Here is an 11,496-nt window from a genome sequence, read left to right as displayed (position 1 = left end):
TCAATCAGTGGCTTTGCCGTCTGCGATATAAAAAGCAGCGCTAATGAAACCAGCGAACAATTCACTGAAGCAACGTTTGTGTATAGTCTGCTGCGGTGTAGACGTCCCTGGCGTGGTATTTATTGCCTGTGGCGATATACCCCGCTCATTTTCACCGAATTAAAGTTGTTGTTTGAGGTTTCCTGCAGGGTTGCCAACTTGCACAGTCGCTCTTGTGCACTCGCATCGAGCGACGGGTGCCCTTGCGAATGAAAAGTTCGTATTGCGTGGCGTCTCTTGCCCACGATCTACTGGATTATACCGACCATGTCAAAATCGGCAACTCCTATGTAGGAGCGCATGTAACAGAGCAAGTGTTTGGGCTGGTTGGTACACGTTTAAATTAAAAATGATTAAAAAAAACCCAATGCTATGTAGCAGCCCGTTCGCATGATAGTTTGAACTTACAGAAGCGGACATAAGGTCGTAGCAGCCGACAGCAACACAGAACGAATAGAATGGTGATATAATAATCAATTTACGACTCTAGCAAGAACGCCTTTCCCGTGGGACATGCACTGCTCGTACAAAAATCCTAAGGTAAGCTGAAGTAGAAGGTATCATAGCAAGGGGCCGATTCCGCCTTTACCAAAAATGTGTACAGCGCATGCGTAAGACCACTGCGCACCGCGTGGCAGAATGCTGAAACGATCTGGTAGGCACGGAACAGCTGTTTTGCCGGTTGTGGCGAAGCGAATTGGTAGGCACGTGAAGCGCAAGCTAGCATTCGAAGTAGGGTCAGTTGGGCGCTGCTACCGATCCCGAAACCTAGGGTCAGGCACTGATTTCTTTAAGCCTGGGAACGTGCCCCCAGTCGGTGATCGTGGGGGCGGTTTGGCGATCGCCCCCCCCCCAAAAAAAAGTCAGTTTATACATTGGATTTCCCTCTCTCCCCTCCCTCACTACGTGCTCCGACAAAGAAACCGCCCCCCCCCCCCCAACCGAGGGTTTTGGGTACGCCCCTGCGTGCCCCACACCAGAAAACCGGAGCGTGCACATTGGATTCTGCATGGTTCTTTTGCCTCTGGGCGCGCAGTGGGCTCCAGTCTAGACCCACGACCAGGCGCGGATCTGCACCGTCCACGTCATTGCTTCACATCTGAATGGCAACATACGATTTATGCAGTTCCTCATCAGTGGCAGGCATAAAAAGTGGCGTGCTTTAAAAAGTCGCACAAAACTGTTATTTTGCAGCTCGCTGACATCAATGTTGCAACTGCATTCCGCCCTTCGGAAGTGGAAGTCGCTTGCCGTGAACGTAGCAGATCCAGCGCACGCAATATTTGCTCGCTGTTGCGGCACAGAAAACTGCTGACGATCTTCCTCGAACTTATGACGAAAGCATGAGTGCCCTAAGTAGATGATGTTGCTTCCTGGGGCACCGCGGCCGTGATATCAGAACCAAAACAGCATTACACGTCCATCATGGATACGAACAGAACATGCTCAAGCGCTACGCTCCATGCCTGTCATTTTATTTTGTCAGTTAGCCGAGCGGTGGCGCCAGCCCTTTTTAAGAAGGCGGGGAGCAAATGACATGGTCGCTATAATCTAGTAGGTCGTACTCTTACCTTCATCTCGAGTGCAGCAGTGCGGAGTCTTGCAGTGATCATGTCGATTGGAGTTGAAATGTCTCTGAAAATTAGCTTTCCGGAGAGGGGGCTGGGAATAGCAGAATGTCCGTGTATTCACACGAGCGCCATTCCCCCAGAAGCGGAAGATGCGAAAAGTGTCATAGCTTTCAGCTGTCACCTGAGCGCGAGCGCTCAACGTCGTGTCTTCACTTATACACTGCTAACCGTGGGGAATATCCCGCTACACAGCTACAAGATATTCCGTAGCAGACGACAGGAAAACACGCTGACGGTGTCGTCTGCTAAGTGTCGTCTGCTAAATGCGCAGTACGCCACTCCCGATATACCGCACCGTGTGACTGCTCAACATAACAGGGGACGGAACTTTGTCTCTGTGAACAGTGTTTTCGCTTTTTCTTCCACTAGAATATTCCGTGAGGATGTCGCTCGTGTGAATACACGGTATAAAACATAATATGCCACGAGCTCGTGTCGTAACACTAAGCGTGGGACCATGCGACGCCTTCCACACTAAAAAAAGGACTCCTCATCGAGTGACGATGTCGTCTGCTTTAGCAACAGACGATTTGAAACACAGAAGGCCGGCTGATGGCGGCTCATCTCCGTGGCAACGGCTATGATTGGAGGCTTCTTATTTGGGCATTGCATTACGTCACATAAATTAGTGATCAGGCCTTATTTAGTGTAGATGGCGTTGTCTCTGGCGACACGAGAGAGCCCACGACTTACCGGTTACCCTGTGAGGTAGCCAGACAATTGCTGTGGACTCTATAGTGTTAGACGACCTGTCCTTGTATGCGGGCCAGTCAGTTAGTCCATTTTCTGGGCATATGTACTGTGCTGACAGGCATATTGTGCTCAATGCTCATGTGTGCCTTCTACTTTTTTTTTTTTCGAGTGTAAATAGTGCCAATATTTAAATAATAGTGTCGTATTTATTTGTCAGTTGCAATGACCAGTATAAAAATAATGGATATGTACACTGTTTGTTGTCTTTTCGTAATAAATGCCGAGGAAGCAAATACGTACGTGTGAGCATTGGGATTGTTACTGTATGTGTCGAGGATGACGCAAATGCTGAACCCTGGGAAACGTCCCAGTATTTAGGGCTTTCTTTTTTCTAGTTAGCGTTCAATATGTTGTTACAGCCATCCCGGCCCGGTCTGAATCCCACATTGTATTCTCGCAAAATATTATAGGGATAGCTGTATGAGGGTGCTTTGATCAACGTAATGGCGTCGTGGTCCGTAACATTTTATTCGGCGCGCCATTGGTTGGCGTTGCAACAAATCGGTGAGGACATGGAAAAAAAAAAAAAGAAATAAAGAAAGAAAAGAAAGAAATGCAGCAGCCGTGGGGGGTGAGAGCGCGCTGTCATTGGCTGCACGAAGACAACGTGACCCAACAGCGAGTGAGCGCAAAGACGAAACAGAAAAACGAAAAAAAAAACAGCATATAAATCATTACATCTTGATTGGAATATATGTATCAGCAGTCTGGGATAAAGAAAATACAAAGGTCTGCTGCGCGGTTCATTTTGTCCAGGTAACATACGGTATAATTACATTTAAATATTAAAAATGAACGAATAAGTCGCGAAATCTTTGTTTCCTTTGGAGGGTGACTACCCCATGGATGGTCTGCTAAGAAAGAAAAGAAAAAAAAGCGTCGCCAGACCTCATTGAAGTCCATACGCGCGAGATGGAGAATATGAAGCCTCCTGCGAACGTCATAAAGATTGCTAAAATGATTGGATTCGGCAGTAAACTCAGAAAACATATGCGCGGGGAAAAAAAATTATTCAGCGGGTGGCGTAATTACGGGTGAAAACATACTTCAAGTATTGCTCCAAGGAGTTTTATGATCGTTTCAATGTATGCCCCTGTGTGTCAAAATGGTCTGTGGCTGCTAGGCATACAGCGTCGATGGTGTTCGTTGTTATACCGCAAACCATACGCAAACAAAATGATGTTGATAATGATGATGGTGATGATGATCAACAAAGAATAAAAGGGAGACACTGAATTCATCACACGACGAATAGACGACTTCCGAAAATCCCAGAGAGCTTAACGCCGCTTCGAACTATGGGAACTTGCTTATCAGAAAGGAGGAGTGTAAAGGGGAAACTTCCTGTGCGACCGAATGGCTTATTATTTTGTGTTTACTTCTCCCCGCTTTTCGCGGAAAACGACTGGCCACTGTGAGGTTTTGCCGTCGTTCCTCCCACACACGTGGTCTGGAAGCAGTCCTCAGATTCTGACTCCAAGGCACGCAGGATCGGGTTTCTGTGAGCCGCGCCTCGCACATGTCCGTAGCCGACGAGAAGAGGTAATAAATTTTGAGTTCGAAGACGTTGGGTCAGTCGAGCTAACGGTTGTGCGAGGGGTGTTGTCTTGTTATATTTTTGCTGAGTGCTTCGTTGAATAGCGCGAAAGGAGGACATCTGGGGGACGAAAAACAACCCAGAGAGCGGGGGAGTTGGGGAAATTGGAGGGACTTGGCCTGCGGACTCCGTAGCAAACGGACCTGCTCGGAGGCTCGGAGTGACTTTGCCATATGATGTAAATTTTGTCCACGTAAAATCTATTGTTGTAAATAAACCTGTTACCAACTATTGAAGATCGTCTGATGTCGAGTACCTGCAACTCAACCGTCATCTTCACCGACAACTGGCCAGCCTCGGGGATTACTTATAGAGAGGGAGGAAAGAACCACCTTTACTAGGAGTAAGGTCTCCAACCTGATTGGCCAGCACGCTGAAGATAACATGGTTTGCGTGGATTAGCAAACGACGGAACACGAGCGACCGCCATGCCCCTAGCGTGATCCAAACGACGGCACTGATGTTCGGATGACAACGGCTACGTGATCCAGGGGCTCAATCTTGATCCTCACATAGCGATCGTTATAGCTATTTTTCAAAATTTGCGCGCTCATTCCGTCACGCGCATTGGCCGTCAACCGGGGAGCACGAGCGTTTAGCAAGCGTTACGAGATAGCGAAAAGTTCAGGACTCGGGACGCCTCCTTCACGTCTCGGGACGTCACTCACGTCACTCAGTCACTCCTTATCACTCCTTATCACGCCTCGTCACGCCTCCTTCAGGACAGAGTGACTCCTTATGCTCCCTACAGATGGCGGTGGTGGTGCTGGTGCCGTTGTCGGCCTCACAGAGGTAGGCAACGTCACGACATGCAGAACTGCACCGCACATAGCACGCTGAAGACCAACCATTGCACAGCATTTTATCATTCTTGATTTGTACTCGTTTTTGTGCCAATTAACCTAAGTGTCACAAAAAGGCCTCCCGTTTCGAACAAATCAGAGGAGATATTCCATAATGGTTGGCTAGGAGCGTGCTGTGCTCCTTCCATATGTATCCTTCATTTGGGCCGTTCTTTCGTGCAGCATCAGGGTCCTCCTGCGTCCTGGTTGGCTAAACGAACACAGGCGGGATATCGACAACAATGTTCGCACTTCTGTGTCTGGAAGGTCCGGAACGATTTGGTACTTGGGATTTTTATCGCATCCAAAGGGAGCAAGTTTTTTTCTGGACTCCAGTCAAGCATCTTACGCGTGCACGACACGATAAGGAAAAATGCTCCCGTGCAAAATCTAGCCGGACTGGAGAATTGAATTGCATCGTGATCGAACGCGTGTGTACGCGTTCACAGGACGCGTGCAATGAAATTGATTACAAGGCGCTTTAGAAAATGACTGCTGACTCGTGAAACGCACGCGAGGCATCAATACGCCGCCTGTATCGCGTGTTGCCCAAAGACAGTTGCTGAGTCTGGATTGTTCTGAGACCTTCGGTCTGCCTTCCGCGTACACGAAATCCGCTCTTGCAGTGTTGGTTCATTTTCATATCCGCGTGAAGTCAGTGCGTGTGTTCTGGGGCGTCATATCTCAACTGTAAATGTGTCGATTATTGCGAAATTTCTAGAACTTATTGTACGCGTACAGTCTTAAAAATGAACTTCACCACATAGCACTCTCCTAGCCAGCCATCATCCCGAATGACAACGTTCTCGCCCCTGATTTGTTGAAAACGGGAGGAGGAGCCTATTTTGTGCCGTGCATAATGAGAACAAAATAGGCTCCTCCTCCCGTTTTCAGCAAATCAGGGGCGAGAACGTTGTCATTCGGGATGATGGTTGGCTAGGAGCGTGCTATGTGGTGAAGTTCATTTTTAAGTGTGTACTTCTGCGTCTCTGGTGTTCTTCTTGCCTGCCGCGGAATCGCGGAACGGACAAAAGCGACCAGTTGAAAAAAAAATGCTATTATTCATACTCTTCCCAAAGCCATTACAAATTATTATTACCAGATGTCAAAAATATCGTCCTTGAGCACCCTTCAAATAGGACGTAAGAACACGCTGCAAATGGTTGGACAGTGCTATCTTCTTTTGTTCTCGCAATATCTTTCTGGGATGAACAGCGATTTTCGAGGACGTTGTCTTACTCTCGGTCCTGTAGGTCCGCTGTCGAGAGTCCTATCAAAAAAAGGGTTCTTGGCCACCCTAGCCAAAGCAACCAGCTCTCCAATCATACCAATATCTTAACAAACAGGCGCACACATGCGGAGATATCCTGCGCGGAAAATGGCGGTTATCACGGGATGAGCGGGACCGCAGCCTTAAAAATAAGGCTCGACCTGTCAACCAAACTTGGGCGCATTTTATTGGTTGCTGTTTTCTATGGGGGCCGCCATGACACCAAGATTTTTCCATCATCATGGAGGTGTTCCTTGGAACGTCGAAGAGGGGATTTCGTGACAAACAACAACTTTATTTCGGAATGGGTGGGTGGGGAGTTTCATCGCCAGGGGGCGATACTCTACCCCATTGCTGGAGGTGAAGCGGGGAATTTCGTGACAAAAATTTTCCTAAACTACTTTAATTTCATTCTGTGAGTATACATCCTCTTGTAACTAGCTACAAAATCAGCTTCAACTTTCGTTCCGTCATCATTATTTACGCGAAAATAAGATGTTTCAACGCTAACGCGTTAGGCCTAGTGAATAATAATAATAATTTATTTCACCAATGACACTTGGTGGGGGAATACAGACAAAAAGCTGCAAAACTGCAGCTTGACGAGGTCTGACCCCCCTTTGTACACTCGACAGATAAAGCAATGACAAAACAGCAAACCAGACAATGCAAAGCGAACAGCGATGACAAATAGCAAACCAGATGAATCACGGAGTTAGACAATGGTAATGAACACAATGCATTAAGATGCATAAAACAAAAAAGTTATGAGAACACACGAAATAATATGACTATCCTACTGAACATACATGGCCTTTATTGAGCGAATTGAAAGACGGCTGATGTTAATGTTGTTTTGGATATGGGAATTAATATGTCGTGGAAGATTATATGAAACCAACTGTGAGCCATAGTTAGTTCGTGCATACGGTGTGAAGTAGGGCTCATTGTACCGTAGTGAATAAGAGGTTAATCTCATGGTTAAATTGGCTACACTCTTAAAAATGAACTTCACCGCATAGCACGCTCCTAGCCAACCATCATCTCCAATGATATCGTTATCTGCCCTGATTTGTTGAAAACGGGAGGCGTACGCCTTTTTGTGACAATTATGAAGTGTCACAAAAAAGGCGTACACCTCCTGTTTTCAACAAATCAGGGCAGATAACGATATCATTCGAGATGATGGTTGGCTAGGAGCGTGCTATGCGGTGAAGTTCATTTTTAAGAGTGTAGGGCTAGAAAGATGTGATTATTTTGCTTTACTGAACTTGCATATGTAATGGACATACGGTACTTATAGAGATCCATAATTCTGATTATGCTAAATTTCGCGAAGAGGGATCCTGTTGGATGTAAAAAGGGAACGTTTGCTATGTGACGAAGTACCTTCTTCTGACACAAAACTAACCTTTCAAGATTTGTTTGCGTTGTGGTTCCCCAAACTAGGTGACAGTATGTGAGGTGAGGGTAAACCAGTGCGTTATAGGTCATAACTTTTGCCTTAGTTGGAAGAACGTTTCTGTGTCGACCTAGAAGACCGCGATCCCAAGAAAATAGGAGTAAAGGCGCCACTGATGCGTAACATTTTGCATTATATCATTAAATTTAATTTACATATTTGCCCATTTTTGATTCCATCTGCTTATGTTACGTGATTAAAAGTTAATCCCCGCAACCGTCCGGTTACGAAGAAGCGGTTCTGCGCTGCCCCTCTCGTGGCCAATCAATTCTGTCAGCAACCATTTCTGCAGTTCTGCGTCTTCCCGACATGCCTCTCTCTCCATCCAGACGGCGTTGATAAAAGCGGTCGCAAAATCCATTGTTTTGGTGTGTCGGGAGGTATATCCGTTTCAATCCAAACCAGTCCAGTTTCTCCAACATGGTGGCCCCCAGGGTGAGGTGTAACTTTGGATATCCTGTGATAATACCGCACTGTGTTTCGGCCCGTGATTGGCCAGGCGCCTCAAAAAGTGAGTAGAGCTCCACGTGCGCGCGTTCCTCTTGTAGCTTCCCTTTTTTATACACGGCTCTGCATCTGATCGCACCATCCGCATCGCCCCCGAAAGTAGACGACAGAATGCACACCTACATGATCCGACTCGATTTTCGTCAGCTTTTTTTCTACTGCTAGAAAATTGGTTTTTTAAATTGCACCTGCAAAACAGGACATTCCAAACAGTCCTCAACAGTGGTTTAATCCGGAATCCCAAGCATGGGGGAGGGGGGGGTCGTTATTATAGTTACTTCATAACAGCTCAACGTATCATTACCCACGCATCATTACAACCGAAATAGGAAAGGGCGTTGGCCGACAATTTGCGCGCCTCGAAAGGGCAGTCTTTCGCTTTTTTTCTTTTCAACTATCACCAAAATAGTATAGGGAACGTATTTTGCAATGTAATGGGGTAAATCCAACTTTGTTTCTGTAAAAAAAAAAAAAAAAAAGAGGAAGAAAAAGGAACGCGAAGAGTCCTCCTCCTGCAGGACAATGCACGCCCGCGTACCGCGCCTCTCACGACACGCACCTTACAGGAACTTGGCTGGGAGTTGCTGCCACATCCCTCTTACAGTCCAGACCTCGCCCCCAGAGATTCCATCTCTTCGGGCCACTGAAGGCGTTCCTTGGGGACCGCCACTTCAGCTGCGACAACGAGGTCAAGAGTGAGGTCCGATCATGGCTGCTACGCGCCGGTACGGATTTCTACGCTGCTGGCATCCAAGCCCTCGTGAATCGCTGGGACAAGTGCATTAGTGCAGCTATTTCTAGCCTGTAAGTTCATTTTACTTTTGCGAAAAATGAAAAGTCCCGGTTTGACTTGAATGCCCCTCGTAGTTCGTCACCATATCCCGTCCTTGGCAAAACTGTCTGCACCATTCACACACTCTTTCCTTTGACATCATTTGTTCCCCATAATATGCTAGTAATCTTTGCAAAATCTCAGCTACTCTGACGTTCTCCTTCGCAAGGAGCTTGATTATGCATCGCTGTTCCACAGCTACAGACTCACTGCTCGCCGCCATGATACTGCCGCTGCTGCACATGCCTCTGACCCTAGAAGGATTGCACTTTATTAATTTCACTGAGCGTACAGTGCGGCACCCTGGACAAAAAAGCTGCTGAAATCGGCTTGACAAGGTCCTGGGCCCAAGGCAGTGACAACAGATAAAGAGATAGATAAGGTTACACAAAAACATGTATCGAAACAGCAGTAACAACTCGTGGCTAGAAAAAAACAAGGCAGGAAATGCATGCGACATTAAGTTAAGGTTAACAGATAATTTCTTTGTGCTTTCCCAAGCAGCAAAATGTACTGAAAGTCGAGTGCAATAGGGGTGGACGGGTAGGTGGAAGGCCTTGAACAGACTGATGAAACTAAAGAACATTGATAAGACACATACCGTCCACCCCTATTGCACTCGACTTTCAGTACATTGTGCTGCTTGGGTTAGTGCAAGCGACAATGTTTGGATATGAGGATAAGGCCGGTTTCACAATGTTTTTCACGGGTCTGTGTTTTTCACATATACACATTTGTTCACGGACCGTGTGTCCGTGCCAAGAAACTCTGGGCGTGCTTGGCGCGTTCTTTTCACGCACTCTGCTCGCCGTGTAGGTGCGTCCTTCAGTATTCCTCGTCCGTGTGCACCCTGATACTGATAAAAATAAGAGGTAAATGAAGAAGGGGAAGAGAGTGTTCTTTGACGTGGGCCACCCTGAAGGACAGCGGGCTCACAGGATATGCGAGTCACGAGTTTCTGCTGTTTCTGCAGAATTGTAAGGTCTGTCTTTTTGGCCTGCCGTTTCGCCACTCCGTGATTTCAAGGCCTTCATACCGCGTCATTTTGGCCTGCAGTTTCTGCGACAAATATTGTACGACAAGAAATGTTTGTGGAAACCTCAGTTCCCACAACCCGGGGCGTGAGCCCGTCCGTTCCGCACGCGAAGGAACAAGCAGCACCGCAACGAAATCAATGCAACATACAGTTTATTTACTTTCCAACAAAGCTTCTCGTTCCCTTGTCTCGGCAGCAGGCAATCCCCAGAGGGGCCCCGAAGGGTCCAAAACACCTCTGTGTCCACTCAACCACCAGGATCCCCCTTTCCCCAGACACGGGCTGGCCGTTGGACACTACCGTCCAAGTCGCGACGGAGTGGTGCTGTGGGACCTGCAACCAGTGGCGTATCTAGAGCTACCTGCGCCCATGGCAACATGGTTAACATGACGTCCTTGGGGATGCGTTTTCATGTGTTCCGCACTAGGTTTCACACTACAACCTCTCTAATGGCGGGCGCTTTAGATCATTTATGAATGTGCCAGGTTGAGTGCCCGACCTGGCACATTCACACCCGACCACATAATGGCGCCCCTGTTCACCTGGCGCCCATGGCAGCTGTCCACACCTGCCACACCCTAGATACGCCACTGCCTGCACCTGGGCCCGGTCTGGAGGTCCGGGGGGATCCGTGCGGCTTCCGCGGGAAAGGGAGCGGGCTGCTTTGTTGCGTCCCGTCTCCCCGGTCCGCGACGCATCTGAATGCGAGGCGAGAAGAAGGGAACACGGTAAGAGGGTATCCCCAAGCCGCGGGCGCCGGAAGGGCACTCCATAGAACAAACAGCGGAAAACTGTGCAACAGAAATCACACTAATAAAACACTAAATCACAAGCACTACGCTTAGCGATGGCGATAGTGGCAGCTACGTGCGCCGCCTGCGGGGACGCAAAGTCGTAACGGCTGGACGCAGGTCCGGGAACGGGATCCGGGTCCTGGTGGGAGGCAGGTTGCAAATCGGGCTCCTCTCCGTCAGGGTCTCGGAGCTGGTAAGACTTCAGGTCCGAGATGTGAACTGGCCCAGTCTCTTCGCCGGTGTCACAGCGACGAAGCCTGTAAGTGAGGCCGGAGGAGCACACACTTACCTCGAAGGGGACATTCCACCTATCTGCAAGTGAAGCTGCAAAGCCTCGTGACGCATCACTTAGCGGGTGAGTCCGTCGAAGGACAAGGTCACCAACGCTGTAGGTGATGTTCCGACGTCCACGGTTGTACTGGCGAGCCTGGTCCAACCCTGCGACGTCCAGGTTCTCCAGCCGTCCGAGCTGCATCGTCCAGTCGACTCCAGAGGTCCTCAGCGAACCTTGAGTAAGGAGGCCGGGTTGCACCATCCCGGAGGCCCAGAGTGTTCTCCAGTGGAAAAGAGGCCTCTCGTCCCAAGTGACCTGTTGACCGTCGTCCGTGTATAGCGAACGCGTGCTCAGACTGGCGAAGATCCCAATCACGGTGGTGCTGACTAGTAAAAGCAACCTACATCATTTTCAGGTTCCGATTAACACGTTCGGTAATGTTAGCCTGAGGGTGATACG

Source organism: Ornithodoros turicata, chromosome 1, assembly GCF_037126465.1.
Source record: "Ornithodoros turicata isolate Travis chromosome 1, ASM3712646v1, whole genome shotgun sequence".
Lineage (NCBI taxonomy): Eukaryota > Metazoa > Arthropoda > Arachnida > Ixodida > Argasidae > Ornithodoros > Ornithodoros turicata.
This window is presented reverse-complemented; position numbering follows the sequence as displayed.